Here is a 20,471-nt window from a genome sequence, read left to right as displayed (position 1 = left end):
TTATTACAAGCTATAGCAACATTTTAGATTAAGCAGACAGTATCTGGAACAACATTTAAAAAAAAACACTCTATGAAACATATTCTGTACAATGAAATTTAAGCATCCATAGCAAGCACATTCCTTAGGTGGGGAAATATGTTAATTTAATCATCTTCATAACACACAATTATCTATGGACTATTAAGTAGTTTATATATAGTGAAATGTAGTATCAGACTTTGATTTACAGAAAAATCAGATTTGCAGATTTACCTTGCACAATCACTTAGGTTCAAGTAACTTGTAACACATTTGCTAGCTATTATTGTTGTTGTTGTTACTATTATTATCAGTTGAAAAATAGTACTACTATGTTGAATCTCAAGAACTGAACATATTTAGATACTGACACTTAATATACTTTTAAACTAATTGGTAGCAAAGTCAGTTAACCAAATCAGAATTAAGTTATCTTTCAGAAGGAAATATAATGTTATTCTAATTGATCTCTCACCTGGCTTTATGTGATATTGGGGGTAAGCAGAGAAATTACATTGTGTTTTTTATAATAGTGCAATATCAAACAACGTGCACAGACTTGTTTGAGAGGTAAATGTATCTTTATTTACCAAGTAAATATTTTCTTGAGACTCCAAGTAGGCATTTTATACTGCTGAATAGGTCTGATGGGAGAATGTAAATGATACTCAGAGTTATAACAAGTGAAGGACTGGATAAATTTAGGGAAGGATATTGTTTACAGCAGTTCTCAGCATTTCAATAACCAGCAAGATATTATAAAAGGTTTTACACATAAAATAGACTCACGTTGCAACAGGGTATCAGCTATATGGGTTTCACACAGTCCTTTTTCATCACAACTACTTTTCTACAGTTATCACCATTTCATGTACACACCAAGACTTAATCATGCATTTTGGCTTGCTTGGGATTCTCCAGATTCCAATTCTGCATGGCTGCAGCTCAGATTGTCACAGTGTCAGGTGGTTGCTGATTTTTTTTTTTTTTTTCTTTCTTATTGAGCAGTTTATTCTTAAATGGCCAATTAGCTTTCAGGCACTATCAGACAGGGAGGAGGGTGAGAGAAATTACATAAGGCATTTGTTCTGACTATAAATGTCCCCCTTTTTTTTTTTTTAATTTTTTAAAAAATTCTTTTGTACCACAAATAAAAGTTGTTAGCCTATCAGTCTTGCCAATGTATTTGTTTGTTAGGCTGTGATATTGATCATAACAACAATATGATCCTAGTTAACAATAACCTCCCTTCTAGCTGGTGCATCTGAGCCAGTTATCCTGCCAAAACTGAAGTATCATATAACTACACACACAAAAGAACAAACCAGACATACCCCTATAGGAGATTTTTTCCATTTTACAAACAACTATTAGGCATCCAATTACCATTTAATCATTCTGAAAATTGTTCTCCTGTCACCCTTTCTGCTGTTTACAATTTGGGAAATATGACATTTTTTTTCCACCCATTTTTTGACCTTGTCTATTTGGACTCCCTGGCAAATCAATTGGGCAAGATGTGTTTTTTATGCCTTTTCAAGATTCCTGAATTTTCTGTGTCTGTATTCTGAATTGCAAAAGCTATACTAATCTGCAATCTGGTTGTGATAATGGCACTTCTGATACGATGAACACGGTCTTTTGTGTTCAGTTTTTAGCATCAATTATTATTTTCACTTACTATCTCTAAGTTTTTTTGTTTGCTTTGGTTCATTTTGTTTTGTTTTGTTTTCTTTGCCATATCATCCATTATATGCAGATATTGACGAGAATAGGAGAGTAAAAATAAATAACTTGGAAAACAAAAGTCTTTGTAACTCCAGGTGTGTTGTCAGTTGCTGCCCAGATCTATTCACTGATAGTTTTGCTTTCCATCAGTCTACTAACAAGAACATGTAGCTGAAAAATACACAGAATCAAAAATAATAACTATTCAGGAAAATAAAGTTTTCTTTTTTGAGGCATTTGGAGCTGGCAGCTTAAAACACCAGCTGCTAGTTTGTTTTATTATTATTTGGCTTAAATTTATACATGGATGGGTAGAAGGAAAGGCAGCTTATAATATTTGTTCCTATTATGTTCATTATTTTATTATCTTGATCTTGGTCCAAGCACAGTTGCTAGTGGAAAGAATAGATTCATTGTCCTACACGTCATGAGAAGGAGGAGGCTGTTCTTTGACTATTTCTGTTCCCCCTTGGATAGCTATATAGCATTTCCTTCGGTGGCGAGATGGCTGGCCTCTCACAGAAGGATCTTTCTTTCTGTTACTTCTTAGCTAGGTAGGCTTTGTGATGTATCAACAATGAAGTACACCATCCAGACTGCAAATTTTGCTACAAATGCAAGGACAAACACTCATATTTTTATATCATCTTTCTAGTCAGCATTCCCCAAATAACTTTTTTACTTTGTGTTTGTTTGTAGGTGCTTCTGTTACGGTTATTTATTTTTTTATTATAGGTCTAGAATCAGGGAAGAAGCAGCCCAACACTTTTTAGAAACAGTCTAATCAGGAAAAATGGGATAGCATGTAAGAGAAAATCATGCTTTTCATACCTGTACAAGCACAAGTAAGGAGTCTGCTTGTTTCCAAAATTTCTTCACCAGTGGTGTCCTAGTCTCCAAATCTGTTTTATTCACAGACTACTTGTATGGTTGTCTTTCAGTCCTGATATTCAAATAACTTGGAATTCTAACTGAGATGATTCATCTTCATTCAGACTGTCTGCAAATGCCCTCAACGACTGTAAATCAATGTCATTTCTCCTTGAATTCCTTTACATCCCATCATATTTTCTGTCTCATGGTGAACTCAAAAATTCCTTAGCATAATGCAGTTAGCTGAATATTCAGTGAGCTTAATACTAAATGGTTTCAGTAGTGTCTCTTTTGTAGTGGCAGATGTTGTTCATAGGTTTTGAAGCAAATGTTTCAATATTTTGGGATTTGTTTTGTTTTGTTTTTTGTTTGTTTGTTTGTTTGTTTCTAATTTTTAGATGAGTTTGAACATCATATTCGTGTGGTGGGAATATAAAATATAAAATTACATATTAAAAGAGAATAAAAAAGTAAAATAATAAAGAATGAGAACAGGCTGTTAATAAATATCTGAACCTCCTGACTAAATGCTGGTCATGCAGCTAATGCTGTGATGGAATCTTGTTCATACATCTGATTGTGAAGAAATAACTTGTGGTGGAAGGTCCAGATTATACCCAGAAATACGTATCTATCACATGCTCTAAACACCTACCTGAATATTCACCTTGTCATCCCCCCTCCCCCTTTCCCCTCCTTCTTCAGCGATGGAAGAAGAGGGAAAACAGACACCTCTGACATCTCTCAGTCTATCACAGACACTGTATTTGCCCTTGTCTTGCAGCTTGCTTTCTTTGTGATAAACACAGGTTATGGATGCTAGGCTTGTGCATCTTCGTTTTTGGAGATGCAACTCAGGATTGGTTCTAGGGGTGGTTTTATCATTGCTATTGGCCAAAGACACTCATCAAAACGCAAAAAACTTAGCAATTTGTTTGTCTGCTGCTGCTTTTGTTTTGTTCTCTACCCATTTGGCTTACATGCCTCTGTGTGCCACAACGCTTTGCATCGCAAGTGGTTGGGGACTTACCTGCGATTGGTGGCCCTGACCCTGCCTGACCAAGCCAAGGGACTGAAAATAGCTTGCCCTTAGGGTGGGATAAAGCTGACCACTTGAGCTCAGCTGAGCCCAAGTATAGGTAACGACATAGCAAAGGCCTAGCAATGCTGGGACCTGCTGGCCCACCATGACAGCCCTCTGCTCCAGCCCGAGGGCCGACTCATTGCCATACACTGCACCTGATCAGACTGTTCCAGCCCATAGACCTGGATGCCTCTTTGCCCAGGTGGCTGACCACTCCAACAACCTCCTGAGAGCCATGGAGGACTCATATCATGTCCGTGGGCTTCTCAGATGACGTACTCAATCTGAACTGAACAAGAAGCAAGCCCTGCCGCACCACCACCACGTGGACAACCACCAGGTCACTGGGACTATATTTTTCCCATTTATGCTTTTGGATCACAAATATTGAGACTCCAGCCAGTGAGTAAACTAACTCTCTTTACTCAAGTTTCTGGAAATTTATGCTTAACCTTTAAGTGTCAGTTTGTGCTGCAAGACTCCCCAGTTAAAAATATTTTCTTAAAACAATTCCTAATTCTTTTAAGTTTAATCCCACTGTATATATACATACTGCAAAATCAGTTTTACCAACCGCATAATAGAGTCTCTGTGTGTGAACTGTAAATAAGTTTGGGGAAATTTTCTATATATATTTAATTTTTTTTTTTTTTTAATCAGCCTCATTACAATTCACTCCTAACCCAGATTCAAATCCTTTCTTAACATAACTAAAAAAATGTATACAGGAAAATGAAATACAAGAATGGGAAGTGGAAGTTAGAAACTCAGTATTCAGAAAAAGAATCCCAGCTTCTTAGCAGTGAAGGTAAGTAAAACAGGTAACAGTGGATATGGTAAATTAACACACGGATCCTACTTTGGCCATCTTTCTGGAAACTACACCTTCAAGAAAAATCTCACATTGCAGGACATCAGATGAGACTGTCACTGTGTCGTTTGTGCCCTTCAAGTCTCTGAGAAAAGTTTTATCATCTAAAAAAGGCTCTGTGAACACAAGCAAGAATAAGAGATGTGGCTAATGGGCCTGCAGCGTCTGAATTCTTGTTTTCTTGTGACAGGCTGAATGCCTCCATTGCATAGCCACGCTGATGAAAGGCTCAGAAATCCCCTGCAGCTTCTAAAATTCTGAGAACACAACACATTTAACATTTTGTTCTGTGACCCCACCTGGGCTTCAGCTATGAAATGTCATAGAGAACAACGTCTGAAAATGCGAAGGCACTAGTCTCTCATAGGCTGACAGAGATGTTGATAGAACCCACAATGCAAACTCAAATAATATATTTGGCATTTACCTATATCATTTCAGGGTATGACTTTAACAGTGAGTCTATACTTGAATTTGATTCTGGCCACAGAGAAGAGAAAGAAAAAGTAAAAACTTTATTTTTACATCCCTGTGAATTACAGACATCCTTTAATTATTTTTTTTAAAGGCAAGAATTACAAAGTAAAATTAAAGCTGTTCTGGGCAAAGAAATGTTTTTAATAACACAACTGGGTATCTTTTTTACACACCTTTACAAGGTGGTGCATAACATTTTTCAGAACCAGCTGTAAAACTAAGATAAAGCCTGACACACTCTAGAATTAGCAAATATGTAATTGGGACTGGTAACTCCTACCTTTGAAAGCAGAACCTAATGGTCTTTTCTGATGGAAGGGATATTACTTCAAATCATCTCACTATGATCTGGATTTTGGCTGTGTTTTGAAAGCACACAAAATAAATTCAGTTCAAGGGATGATTCCCTGGGTTTGTGCCAAATTACCAAGTCATTTAAAGCTATACTGTACACTGTTGCACACTTACAATTATTTAGGCTAATTATAATTTCTTCAATCTGGTCTCTAGCACTAATGCAATGAATAAGTGTCTATTCTGAAAATTCAACATGTTTCCTTTATTTCACTTTGTGAAACATGCATCAATGAAGCAGCAGTTAGATTTCAGAGGATGTTTCACTTGCAATGCATGCAGCATGATTATTTTAAATTTGAACACTGTATTTGTTCCTGCTAATTCTCTTCTCTTTCATTTTTCTCTTTTGAGTTCTGCCCACATTGCTTTGTTGCTAGCTTTGCTGGCTTCTGAGGCCAGAACATTTAGTAGTTCACATTTGGGAGCTCATGAATGGCCCATTTTGCTGGCTGAGACACATAATGCTTGTAGCATTATGGGCAATTATGATTGATCAGAATTAAATAGTTTATGAGCCTTAGCAAATGTCAATCAAAATTACTTTGATTGCTTTAATATCAGTTAAGACTGTAGATAGATAGAAGGAAACAATTTTATAAACATTAACTTTGCATTGTAGACACAAGAGGAATGGCTGGAGGAGATAGCCTGAGAAGTTAAATGTGGAACTTTACTGTTTTTACTGTGTTATTTAATTGCCTAGCTGAATGCCATCTGTTCTTCTTCCTCCCTCTAGGCAAAAGGGCCTTGTAGCAAAGCCAGAAGTAGGAGAGGGTAGAAACGGAATCGTGTATGTAGAGAAAATAGAAAGAAAAGCAACTGCAAATGTCAGAAACCAAACACAAACCTATTTCAGGTTGCAAACTAGTGCAAGTACTACTTCTCTTGACCTCAAATCCTTGTCCTTTTAGGTAAAACACACAAAAGTAATATGGCATTTCGAGGTTCAGACTCTTAACAGAAACTCTCTTGCAAAGAAATTTGGGTGACAAAAAGTCAATGGTAGGTCTTCCACTGATTTCAAAAGATTCAGGAGATGATCCTTAAGTTGATTTTAGAGTCAGCTGTACAATTCTCATTTTAAAATAATCATCCAAATTCACAGAAACTGTTTATCAGCATTAAAAAAAAAAAAAAAAAAAAAAAAAAAAAAAAAAAAAACACTTGCAAGGTTTCCAACCCTGAGCATCGATTGGCAACCTGCTTGGTAAGCATCAGTGCCTGAAGTTCTTGTATAGAGGGTACATGCCTCTTTCCTGCAGAGTCTTTCATGCCCAGGGTCTTTGGTCAAGTATGTTTCTCTTTACTTCCACCTTGCCTTTGCTGTTGCTGCACTTCTTCCTATTTTTTCACAGACCAGAAAGAGCCAGAAACTCTCCCATCACTCCACTGGGGAATTGTCGTAGGAGTGTTCTCTTATAAATAGCACGTTTCCTTGATTTAATTTCACTTAAAGAAAAAAAACAATGCACTGTAAAAATAATATTGATCTGTAAAGATATGGTGAGTAAATGTCCTCCATTTTCCTGACAGGTTTGTATGCTGATCTATGGCTCCCATGGGCGCTATGCTATTGAGACATTACTAGACAAGATGGCCATCATATTCATCCATCTGAATCTTAGAAGTATCCAATGCTGGACAATTTACCACTGGGAGAGTTTTCTCAATGGCTGACTGTTGTAATTGTGAAAAATATTCTTCTTGTGTCCAATGGGAAATCCCCTCAGCAGTAACTTGTACCTGTTACTCATCATCTTTTCCATGTGACTCCTTGTAAAAATGAAGTGCTCATCTTGTAGACACCGTTTAAACATGGTGAGTCTTCTCTTCTCAAGGTGCCAAACCATAAAGGTTTGGTACTATAGCCACAGTAGCAGCCATGGTAAAACAAGAAAAAGGAATGCAGTAAGAGTCCTAAAGCTGCTTCACCAAGTAAAGCAGACAACCCTTTTGTTCCTGGCCAGCAGAGTACCGGAAACAAGACAAAAAATTAAACACAGCAGTGAGTGCTCCAGGCCTCATTCATCACTTTGTTAATGCTTGCCAATGGTCTAATAACCCACAACCTTTTGTTATGATTCCTACAAGACCAGATAGGACTTCCATAAAAATTCATATGAATGCAGGTGCATAGATCACTCTGTTGAATGTACAACTTGCAAAGCGCATGAGAATCCTGCCATCAAGGTAAAGGATAAAGATAAGAGGTGTCACAGGACTGCCTGCCACCTGCCACCTGGCCAAAACAAGGCTGTGGCTTCCAGGGGACAAACGGAGCACCATAGTGGAAGCTGCCTTAAGCCCTTTTCCAGAGAATATCCTGGGATTTGATGTCCTGGCTGGTAAGAGGTGGCACCATTCTGATGGCACACTATGGAACTTTGGTTCTTATGGGGTGAGGGCAAAGGGAATAAAACTTGTGCATGTCCACACTTTTGAAACTGCTCCCCCATTGCCAAAGTCAAATGTCATTTGTGTTGCATAGTATCCATTACCAGTGGCAGCCAGGCAAGGCATTACAGAGGTGATTGCTGACCTGAAAAAAGACAAATTATCACAAGGACTCACTCCTCATACAAGTCACCTGTCCGGCCAGTCTGCAAGCCAGATGGATGGTGCAGACTCACAATAGATTATAGGAAACTTATCAGTAACACACTTCCTCTCACTGCTGCAGTTCCAAGTCTAACTTCCACAGTGACAGCCATTCAAGCAGCATCCCACACCTGAGTGGTCTCCATGAATATCAAGGATGTATTTTTGTGGTACCACTGAGGGAGGAGGACAAGACACAGCCTTCACCTAGCAAAGTATTCAATACACTTTTAATAGTCTCTGACAGGGCTACAAGCATAGTGCTATATAGCACACAACACTAGCAGCATCGCTAAGCACAGTCCAGATTTTAAAAGATGTTACTATCTACCATTACATTAATGACATTTTAGTAGGAGGAAATGACAAAGAACAGGTGGGCTTAGTAGCAGAGGCCATCTGGGAATTGTTAACCAACCAGAGGATTGACTTCCCACAAACTAAGTGACAAGGCCCAAGCCAAGAAATCAAGTTCCTTGGATGCTGGTGGGTAGCAGGTGCAGTGTCAGTGCCAGAGGATGCTCTGGAAACCATTGAAAAGGGACAAACACCCAGCAACTGAAAAGAGCTGCAACAGCTACTGGGTACCTTGGGTTACTGGAGGAAGCATATTCCAGGCTTATCCATAACTGTCCGTCCCCTCTATGACTTGCTTAAAAAGCACAAAGTTTAGGACTGGACCCCAAGGCATACTGAAAGTCTAAAAGTCCTTAAAGATGAATTAAAGGCTCATCAGAAACTGGGACCTTTGCACCACAAGATGCCCTAAGGGCTGAATGGGCCTTTTCAGAACACGCCTCATACTGTGGGACATTAGAAAGGGGACCCAGAAGCCCTAAGAGAGCCCCCCTACTCTCTTCAACAGCATTCAAAGAGACTGAAAAGAGATACTCTGAATGGGAAAAGAGACTCCTCTCCTGTTATGGAGGGGTTTCAGGTTGCATTTGGGGTTAGATATGAGGCCGATTATTGAAAGGTTTTTAAATAATTTAATTGTATATACAAAGAGAATTTCCCCCAAATTTATGTACAGCTAACCCACACAAATACTTTGTACACAGTTAGTGAAACCCTTTTACAGAATGTCTATTTACAGCAGGATTAAGCAATTTTGTAGAGGTTTGGAAAGGTTCTGATCAGAGAGTCTTGTGGCATGAAGTGCCACCAATAAAGTCACTGAAATTTCTTAGCTACTCAAATCGAGAGTTCAGTTACTCACTAATTGGAAGTCACAGTCTCTGTGGTCCCAAATATGTGTAGCAAAAGCCACATATTTAGATCCTCGTGGATCTAAATAATTCAGTTCGAATTTTTGGGGCGCGCTGAGAAGATTCCATGGGCCCGATGGGGCTGATGTGGTGAGCTGCAGCTGCGGCTGGCCGAGAGTGCCTTGGTCGATCGCCCAAGGATCAGTGCAAAGTACTGTGGGACAAAGAGTCATATATAGGGAATAAAGGTAGTGGCCCCGGGCGACGAAGAAGGCTAGGAGAGGTGAGCAGAGGACGTGGCAGGAGGTGAGAGGTGAGCAGAGGACGTGGCAGGAGGTGAGAAGCATTTTGTTTACCTGAATCACCCTATTTATTGAATGTGGGCCAAGATTAATGGCCTCTTTGGCCACTAGAATGACCAATCAGTTTGGCAATCAGCCAAACCTTACCATAATAGGCAAAAGGCACTTGCCTGGACTATCCCAAATATGGGGATCATATGGACTTTTCCCAGTGGAGACACGAGCTGTGGGGGGTGGGGCTTACACAACCTGTTTACAACCAGGGGTCCTGGCAGAAAAACATGTCCAGGCAAGCATAGGCATGTGAATAAGCCTATTTGGGCCTATGTGACCCTCCACCACATCTCTCTAACCTGAGCTGTCAAAGAAGCAGAAAAGCTTCGCACTACTCAAGATATCATAGTGCAAGGTGCTTTTCCTCTGATGAAAGCAATCCTCAAAAGATCTCCTCCCCCAGAAGGAATTGCCCGGAAGGCCACTGTGACAAAGTAGTATGTCTATCTGGAAGGCATTGCACAGCTCATGCCTTTAAGAGAAGGGCCCACAAAGTTTTTGAAGTTACAACAGCCCATAAATTCATACAAATCCCTACTATGCCAGCCTTACAAGTCATCTCTGATTCAGGTAGCTCCTGAAGTGGCCGAAGACTCCAATAAAAAGAAAGTATGCTTCACAGACGCATCCACCCACAGAGAAGGAAAAAATCTCTTAGGTTCAGGACCTTACACTTGTCTTTGTTGAACTTTCTAAGATTCTCATTAACCTACTCATCCAGCTTATCCAGGTCTACTTGCAGGTTGGCTCTTCTACCTGAATTGTCCAGGAGCTATTCACCACCACCCTCTGACTGTGACTTGTGAGCAAGCTCCTCAACCACCACACAAACCACTTGTCTACATGCCACCTTCTTCAGTCAATGTCGCTGCTTGCATTACATGTGTCTATTTTGTCATAGAATCCACTTCACCTGTGTGCTTTTCTCACCTCTGTTAAGAATCTGAGTAGAAAACCAAGTTCAGCAGTAAAGATTGCCATACATTGATCTCAACAATGGTTGGCACTGTAGACTCAAAGTTTGCGTTTTGTTTTGTTTTGTTTTGTTTTTTATATAATTCCAGGGGGTGTTCATTAATTAAAAGACTAAGCTGGGAATGTCTCTATTATTGCTAGACTGAGTTACATATTTGAAACAACTTTAACAATTAAAAAAAAAAATGTAGCCAATGTTTGTTCTCTGTGACAAATTATTTCTGTTGAGTAATGTGTCCTGGAGTCCTGTACCCCTAAATTCCTCTCCTGCCCGGACTTCGGGGGGGAAAGGGGAAAAGCCGCCTGGTTTCCCCCCCCCCTCGCCTGCCCTGCAGCCGTGAAGGGGGCGGGGACTGCCCCGTGAAGGGGGCGACTGCCCCGTGAGTTCCCGCGCTGGAGCCAGGCTGGGATTGGCCGTGCGCTTTCGCGCCTAAGGTGTGGTAACTCTGCCCTTTGTCTAGCCAAGGTTATAAATATTGGGGGTCTTCCCGCCTTTGGGATTCCTGCTTTGGAGTTTGCCTGTGCCTGGACGTATGTGTCTGCCTGAGCTCACACACTCCCCTGTGCCTGGACTGCAGAGAGACCAAGGATTCGCTTTCCTGTTAGGCACACCTTTGTGTGCCTAACGACCTTTAACGACCCTTAACGACTCCTGCAGCCGCTGGAGGAGGAAGACAGACCGCACGAGCCAGCCTGAGTGAGTTATTTGGTTTAGCTTAATTTAGTAAGAAACCGCTATTAATTGATAGCTGAGTCCTTTTCCAACTTCTGACTTCAAATATATAGTCAGATTATTGATGGTATCCTTGTAGATTAATTCTCATGCAACTCAACCTGTTTATCAAACGAAATTAATCTTTGTATATATATAGTTGTGGGGGCGGGTTTTTGGAAAAATAAAAAATATCTATTTTTGATAAATTCTTGACTCGGCCACGTATTTCTGCCCTCTGCAACATAATGCCAGCAACACATTTCCATTTCAACTTCTTCAAAATAGACAGTATAAAGTTGAATGGTAGATTTCTAAATATATAGCAAACATTTCTCATGTTCTTACAACTCAGAGCATAACTTACTAATGGTAATTTAGAATTTCGTAGTTTAGGCTCTTGCACAGTGTGACTTTAAAAAATGAATTGGCCAAGTTTCAAGGAATTTTTGACATATCATGAAGACATCTTACCCTTAACTCATCCTATTCATCTTATTCACTTTCTTTCCCCCTTGAAAACTGATTGTGAACTTTGATGAAATAGTTATTGTTACTAGCTTTCCATGGAAGATCACAGAATCATAGAATCAACCAGGTTGGAAGAGACCAAGATCATCCAGTCCAACCTATCACTCCATCCTAGCCAGTCAAGTAGACCATGGAACTAAGTGCCTCATCCAGTCTTTTCTTGAGCACCTCAAGGGACAGTGACTCCACCACCTTTCTGGGCAGCCCATTCCAAGGGTAAATCACTCTTTCTGGAAAGAACTTCCTCCTAACATCCAGCCTATACTTCCCCTGGCACAACTTGAGACTGTGTCCCCTTGTTCTATTGCTGGTTGCCGGGGAGAAGAGACGAACCCCCACCTGGCTACAACCTCCCTTCATGTAGTTGTAGACAGCAGTGAGGTCACCCCTGAGCCTCCCCTTCTCCAGGTTAAACAACCCCAGCTCCCTCAGCCTCTCCTCATAGGGTTTGTGTTCCAGGCCTTTCGCCAGCTTTGTCACCCTAATTACAAATCTTACTATGCAGATAAAAAGGTCTGCTTTAGAATAAATAAGTTTTTTTTCTGCTAGCTACTGGTGAAAAAAAAAAAAAAAAGTTTGAAATGTGTAAAACCTTACTGTTTATTTCCATCAATGTGGAGGGATACATGCATACATATGCACCTACCCATAATCGTGTGTGCATATGTATATATTCTCATTTATATTTCTTTGTAGGTGCAACATAAAGGGTCTAGTGAGCACGTAGCAGCAAAAGAATCTGTAACTGAGAGGATGTATTTTTATGAGCAGTTTGTGTACTCCCCTTAATGATCCAATAGAAGGTGACACAAATCTTACATCCACAGAACCACATAGGTCCTGGATGTTCACATTATCTCAGTGATGTCAACTTTAAAACAAGCTTCCTAACCAATTTATTTTTCCATCATGATATCTAATTTTCTGTGGATTACTTAGTTTCTTTCATTCCCCTAGAATTTCTCAGAGCACTTCCTGTGCCTCTACCAGATCTAGGAAGCTGGCAGGGAGTTACCACATCCTGGTACATTCACAAAAGACTGAACAGTTTCCACCCACCAAATATCAGTGAGATAATCTACTCAGTTTTACCATTGTGATTTTGCTCTGGAAAATTACAGAGAGAAGGTACCAAAATGTACAAGCGAAAACACTACATGGCACAAGCTGATGTGAATATCGTGGGAAGAATTTTGGGTACTGATGGCATTTAAATTTTGAGATATCTGAGATAACACTAGCAGTTTGCAGCTTCCTCTGACTCCCAGTATAAAGTAACAAAATTAGAAGTCATACAATTGATTTCTGAGGATTTGCTGCAGCTTGGAGTTACCTCATACAATAAAGATATATAAGCCATAAATCACAGGATCACAGGTTGTTAGAAGTTGGAAGGGACCCAAGAAGATCATTGAGCCAAACCCCCCTGCCAGAGCAGAACCACACACCCTAGTGCAGATCACAGAGGAGCTCATGCAGACAGGCCTTGAAAGTCTCCAGAGAAGGAGACTCCACAACCTCTCTGGGGAGCCTGTTCCAGTGCTTTGGGACCCTTACAGTAAAGAATTTCACCCTTGTGTTGAGATGGAACCTCCTGTGCTGCAGTTTACATCCATTGCTCCTTGTCCTATCACACGGAGCAAGTGAGAAGAGCCTGACTCCCACCTCCTGGACAGCCCTCAGATGTTTATAAACATTAATCTCCTCTCAGTCTTCTCTTCCCCAGATTAAACAGCCCCAGGTCTCCCAGCCTCTCCTCATAAGCCATGCCCTCCAGTCCCCTAATCATCCTTGTAGCCCTCCACTGGACTCTCTCCAGCAGAACCCTGTCCCTGTTAAACTGGGAGTCCAAAACTGAACACAGTATTCAAGACGAGGTCTCATCAGGGCAGAATAGAGAGGAAGGAGACCCTCCCTTGATCTGCTCTTTCCAAACAGCGGCACTAGGTGTTGCTGCTGCAAACCCTTGTAAATGCTGTATTATCCATGTAAAGGCCATATTACCTCTGCTATTTGGGCAGAATCTCTACTGTAAATTAGACTATATATAATGCAATCTACTGTGAAGGCACACTGTAACTTCCAAAGCAGATCTGTGCCTTCCAAAAGTTTTTTTTAAATGTTTTTGAGTGTATGGTTTTGTTCATCTTCCTTTTTTATGGGATGTGGGTAAAAGCCATAGTTCACCCATCAGTTCATCCTAGCTCATTGTCCTTATTTTTTTTTGCTTCATCAGATTACCTGTGGAAAATTCATGTAGTCTCCTATATACCCTCTGAACTGTGAATCAGAGAGACTTATTTTGCTTTTTCCCCTCTTCTGCTTACCCCTCTAGATGATTTTTCTATTTAACAGAAGCTGATACTTTACAAAGTCACAATTAAAAAAACGGAAAATCTGAAAACCCATTCCAACTGATTTGACTCATAAGCAAAGGGGGAGGAGAAAGTGACTATTCAGGTAGGTGTTTAGGATATGTCTTGGAATGTATTCTAGGTGTAATTTGGACCTTCCACCACAAATCTACTCCCTTGCTCTTGGGCAAATATCATATTGGCAAAAATTAACCCCTGTGTAGGTTGTTTTAGCTTATACAAATATAGTAACTATACATGTAATCATCATGAACATTGCATTATGCAAACTATATATAAACATTTATACATAACCATGTTCTGAACAAGAGATGAGGTAGAGCACATTGACTATGAGTCCACCCCCTGACTGTAAGATGGTTTTATTGTAGTAGATCTGATCTCCATCTGTGGATAGAGGAGTATTGCATTCTGGAATTCTTATAGGGAAAAAAACTCACCAAAGTATATGAAAACAGGGTTTAAACAATCAGAAATCTGGGGTGATCCATCATACACTTATAAGGTGTGGTTTCCTGCCGGTGGAGCGCTTGGGTAAAATGACTCTTTGTTCACCAGTATGGTTAGATGGTCATAATCCACTTTATTTCCGTGATACAGTTACTTATATGCATTCTTACAAGAGGCATGCTCCACCAAGATTGGTTACATACAGAGGGTACAGGATTACTTGTAAGGCATGGATAGGTCAGTATACCATAACAATCTGAGGTCCAGCTTCTGGGGCTGGCTAAACTGCCCACCTGCAGCTGCACTCCACCCCCTGCAGCTGCATGTGGGGGGTGCTACCCTGTGCCTGGTATCTAACTCACAAGATGGATTCAAGGTCGCTCCCAGCACGGGTTGCTCATGTTTATGATATCTGTGTCCTCAGCTAGCAAGAATTTCTCCAATAGTTTCCCATTTATGTCTTTGACTTCTCAGGCATATAACCCTCTTGGCTTAGTTAGGGTCACAGGCATGATTCCAGTTGAAGGCAAATTTACCAGAATTGGTTGACCCACTTGCAGTTATGTCAGCAAGTGCAGAGATTTGTCTTTTGGCCCACCTGGCATGTGATTAGTATCCTTTGCTCATTCAGTAGGACTGAATGCCATAGTTTCCCCACCTGTTGTTCCCAGTGAAAACTGTGAGGTAGATGTTTGTCTCAATTGCCTTTTGAGACATCGGCATGTTTCTTAATAAGGGCATTTGTCCTCTCTACAACACCACTAGCCTGGAGGTAATAAGGAGTATGAAATACCCATTTAACTCTCTGACCTTTACCCCCAGTCTTGCACTCACATTGCAGTGAAGTGTGATCCATTATCATTCTGGACACACTCAGACACTGGTAGAATGCTGAACCATTGTTTCAGAGCCTCGATGGTTTGAGACCCTGTGGTAGTACTGGTGGCTGTGGCCATCACTAAACCTGAAATTACTTCTGCCCCCCCCCCCCCCACTATGTACCTTTTCCCATGTGACGGTCGGAGAAGACCAACATAATCAATTTGCCATGTATTCCATAGCATTTTATCTTGTCTGATATGTTAGGCTGGAGCTAAATTAGGATGCTTTGCTTTAAGCCTAACTTGGCATTGTGGACAGGCTGAGATAACTGTCTTACAGATTGTTATGGGAACTGGCCATCCTCTGGACCTGCATTCATGATAAAGGTCTGATTTTCTTGAGTGACCTGTTCTGATATGCAACCACTAAGCTAATCATTGCCAGTAATTTTTCTCATCACTAACCACATTGATTTTTGCCAGATAATCCACCTGTTTATTCCAAATTGAAGCACATGTTTCCTTTTTGGAGTGCCCTTTTACCCAGACTACTTTAATGGGTCTGGATTGGCTTATTTCCAATAGCCTTTGCCAATCAGTAGACCTCCACACTTCAGTGTTTGAAACCTTCCACTGACTCTCTTTTCATTGACAAATCCACTCAGTGACACCTTTGAATGTGGGATCAGTATATATGTTTTCTGACACATTTTCTGCTGCCAGCATGAGAGCACATAGTTCTCCCACTTGCACACTGCCATCACCCTCCTTGGTGATAGTTTTGCCCATGCCAATCTCCAGGGCTGTGGCTTTGTAATGGCAGTTTTATCCCTATGGTGTCAAACGCATAGGCTAGATTTATTGCATTCACAAAACATGCATGCACAAGGATAGGGAGGGATGAGGAGAGGGAAAGAATAAGAGAGGCAGGGGAGAAAAGAGAGAAAAAAAAAAGAAATATGCCATGCAGGGAGAAGAAAGGTCATCCCAGAGTCAGTTTTCATCCCAGAATATAGGAAAAAAAATCTGATTCAGAGGAATCTAGACAAGCTGGAGAAGCAGGAAGACAGGAATTACAGAATCACAGAATTAACGTGGTTGGAAAAGACCTTCAAGAGCATGGAGTCCTCTCCTCGTAAACACCTCCAGGGATGGTGACTCCACTGCCTCCCCAGGCAGACCATTCCAACGGCCAATTACTCTTTCTGTGAAGAACTTCCTCCTAACATCCAGCCTAAACCTTCCCTGGTGCAGCTTGAGATTGTGTTCTCCTATTCTGTCACTGAGTGTCTGAGAGAAAAGACCAACCCCCACCTGGCTACCACCTTAGAATCATAGAATCATAGAATCAACCAGGTTGGAAGAGATCTCCAAGATCATCCAGTCCAACCTATCACCCAGTCCTATCCAATCAACTAGACCATGGCACCAAGTGCCTCATCCAGTCTTTTCTTGAAGACCCCCAGGGACAGTGCCTCCACCACCTCCCTGGGCAGCCCATTCCAATGGGAAATCACTCTCTCTGTGAAGAACTTCTTCCTAATATCCAGCCTATACCTACCCTGGCACAACTTGAGACTGTGTCCCCTTGTTCTATTGCTGGTTGCCTGGGAGAAGAGGCCACCCCCCACTTGGCTACAATGCCCTTTCAGGTAGTTGTAGACAGTAATAAGATCACCCCTGAGCCTTCTCTTCTCCAGACTAAACAGGCCCAGCTCCCTCAACCTCTCCTCATAGGATTTGTGCTCCAGGCCCCTCACCAGCTTCGTTGCCCTTCTCTGGACATGTTCCAGCACCTCAACATCTCTCTTGAATTGAGGGGCCCAGAACTGGACACAGGACTCAAGGTGTGGCCTGACCAGTGCTGAGTACAGGGGAAGAATAACCTCCCTTGTCCTACTGGCCACACCATTCCTGATACAAGCTAGGATGCCATTGGCTCTCTTGGACACCTGGGCACACTGCTGGCTCATCTTCAGCCTACTATCTATCAGTACCCCCAGGTCCCTTTCCTCCTGGCTGCTCTCCAGCCACTCAGTCCCCAGCCTATAGCACTGCTTGCGGTTGTTGTGGCCTGCTGACTTTGCAAGGCATTCCCTATTGCAGACAGTTTCAAAGGCCTGCTGAAGTCCAGGTAGACTACATCCTAGCCTTTCCCACATCCAGGTGGGTCATCTGGTTATAAAAGGAGATGAGGTTGATCAAACAGGACCTGCCCCTCATAAATCCATACTGGCTGGGTCTGATCCTTTGATCATCCTGTAGGTGCTGTGTGATTGCACTCAAGATGATCTGTTCCATAATCTTACACAGCACTGAGGTCAGGCTGACTGGCCTGTAATTTTCCGGGTCATCCTTTGGGCCCTTCCTGTGGATGAGCACAACACTGGCCAGCTTCCAGTCATCTGGGACTGCTGATAAAAGATAGGGAGTGGCTTGGCCAGCACAAAGACACACAGATAGAAAAAAAAAAACATAAGTTTGGGACTCTTATGTTTGGTATACTGAGTTTGCTTTGATAAAAGACACTTTTTATTCAGTATTCAATTCTGAAGGTTCTGAAGAAATACACTTTCTTTCTTACACCATATTAAATATGAAAAATGCTTAAAGCAAAATGCCAACTGAACAAGTCTGAGCAGATAACAAAAGCTTTTACACTTTAACTTCTGTTTAGCATAAGAATAGCTTAAGAACAGCTGCCCTACACTTCTTAGCCTGGAAGACCTGAGTTTATAAATATACACACTGTCGTGGAAGGGTATTCTGCCACCTATGCCAATCGTGGTGGAGGGGAGAAATTAATTGGTGTGAGATAATATTCTATAAAATATATATTTATTAAACTCAATATTCTGAACTCTCATCACCCCCAACCACTGAATTTTAATATTAATATGGATCTACATGGTCATGGAAGATATTATAGGAGTATCTCAAACAGTAGCTAGCATATATTCAAACAACAAATAGAGAGAGGACTTTCTCCGCAGCTCAAAGCCGCTTGGGGTCAATATGCTGCTTGCCCAGTAAGGTGGGCTGAAGCTTTTTCTGCACAATACAAATTACAGAGACATTAAAGCATTTACTCACAAATTCTTATTAATTATCAATCACCCTCCGGGACTATGCCACAGCCTATTACAAGTGTCCAACTCTTCAGGGGAGTCTTTGCCCATTGACTTTGAGGCTGGAATCCTCCCAGCTTCAGGGGAAAGGAGAATCTTCCTGGCTTCTGGGGAAAGGACAGTCTCTGACCTTGTTCTCCTGGCGAAAGATGCAATCTCTGCCCTTGTCTCCTGGCTTCTTCTGGACACTTTGTCCAGGGGTTCTTAGGCAGGACCTCAGGGGCAGAAGGAGTACAATGTAACGCTGGCCATGCAGGCTGATTGCATCCAGACAATGCAGAGTCTGCTTCCAGGCAATAATAAGGCAGTGGGCGTGCAATAGGGTGCATGGCTGTGAGGGAGACTGAGCTTCGTAGATGCAGGCAAGCTTAAGCATAATAATGAAAGCAGGTGAGTGAGCATTGTGGGGGAGCCTAAGCACCTCTATTTATCAAATGTGGGCCGAGATTAATGGCCCCTTGGCCATTAGAATGACCAATCAGCTTGGCAGTTATCCAGAGCATACCATATTTGGCAAAAGCCGCAAGCCTGGACCTTCCAAATATGGGAATCACATGGGCCTTACACTAGGCAGGCACAAGCTGGGCATGTGGTGCTTACACCACATGTTATACAAACAGGGGTCCTGGGCAGGCCAGACTTTATGGCATCAGGCCTATTGTGCCACTTTGTGCTCACTTATGTGTTTACCTCTGGTTATGGGCAGAAAAACATGTCCAGGCAGGGCAAGGCATGAATAAGCTTATTTGGGCCTATGGGCCCTCCACTACACACACATATGATGGCTGTTGCAGAGTGAATTAAAAAATGAGAGCAAGATCCAGAACTGTCATAGAAAGAACTGTCATGGAAAGAAACTTTAATGGTCATCCTGTCCAACCCTTCATCAGTGAGAAAAGACATCTTTAAGTAGATTAGGTTGCTCAGGGCCCTATCCTACCTGATCTTGAACATTTTCACAGATCCCAACCTGGTTGATTCTATGACCTACCACTTCTCTTAGCCTTTCTTAATGGGAAAGGTAGTCTAGACTTCTGGTCATTTGTGGCCCTCCTCTGGATCCACTCCATCAGGTTCACACCATTTTTGAGCTGAAGCCTCCAGAGGTGGGCACAATACTCCAGGTGGAGTCACAGAAGTAGACTAGAGTTTCAGAAATGGATTAGAGTTTCAGAATTACCTCCTTCTGTCTGCTGACCATGCTTAATTTCATGCAGCACGGGATACGGCTGGCCTTTAGGCCTACAAGTACACGTTTCTGGCTCATGTCCAGCTTTTCAACCACTGGCATCATGAAGTCCTTCTATATAAAGCTGCTGTCAATCTCTTCATCTGCTAGCTTCTATTTGTACCAGGGGTTGCCCCTTCCAGGTGCAAGACCCTGTGTACTTGGCCACGTTGAAATTCATGAAGTGTGACCATCCAAACAATTTCCTATCCATCAAGTGGTCCGCCCAGAATTTTAATAAGCAGATATAAATGTACATTTTAAATTTCTGCTATAAGTGCAATTGCAGTGATTTGGTATGAAGTCCTATCTTTAAGTGTTACAAATGCACAGATTTATGGAAATCCAGACCTTTGTAAGTGAAATCAAAATATACTTGTGACAGTTGCAGCCCATGGGAATTCAAACTTCAGACTTATTGTGCCTTGCTTGTAAAAGTCTATCTTGATGTTTTAGATAAGAAGGGTGGGATCAGGTTCCCTAAATTGTCTCAGTTAGACTGCTGCTTTAGGCTGATAACAGTAACTAAATCTGAAAATAGCAGTTTTATAGATTCCTGGGCCAAGTCCTGATGATATTATTTGATTTATTTCTGTCCAAGTGAAACCTTGCAGAAATTTGTGTGAACTTGGCTCAATGACGGTTGGACTACGTGGAGTAAGTGGCTGAACCAACGTC

This window comes from Pogoniulus pusillus, chromosome Z, assembly GCF_015220805.1.
Source record: "Pogoniulus pusillus isolate bPogPus1 chromosome Z, bPogPus1.pri, whole genome shotgun sequence".
Lineage (NCBI taxonomy): Eukaryota > Metazoa > Chordata > Aves > Piciformes > Lybiidae > Pogoniulus > Pogoniulus pusillus.
Note: the sequence above shows the minus strand (reverse complement) of the source record.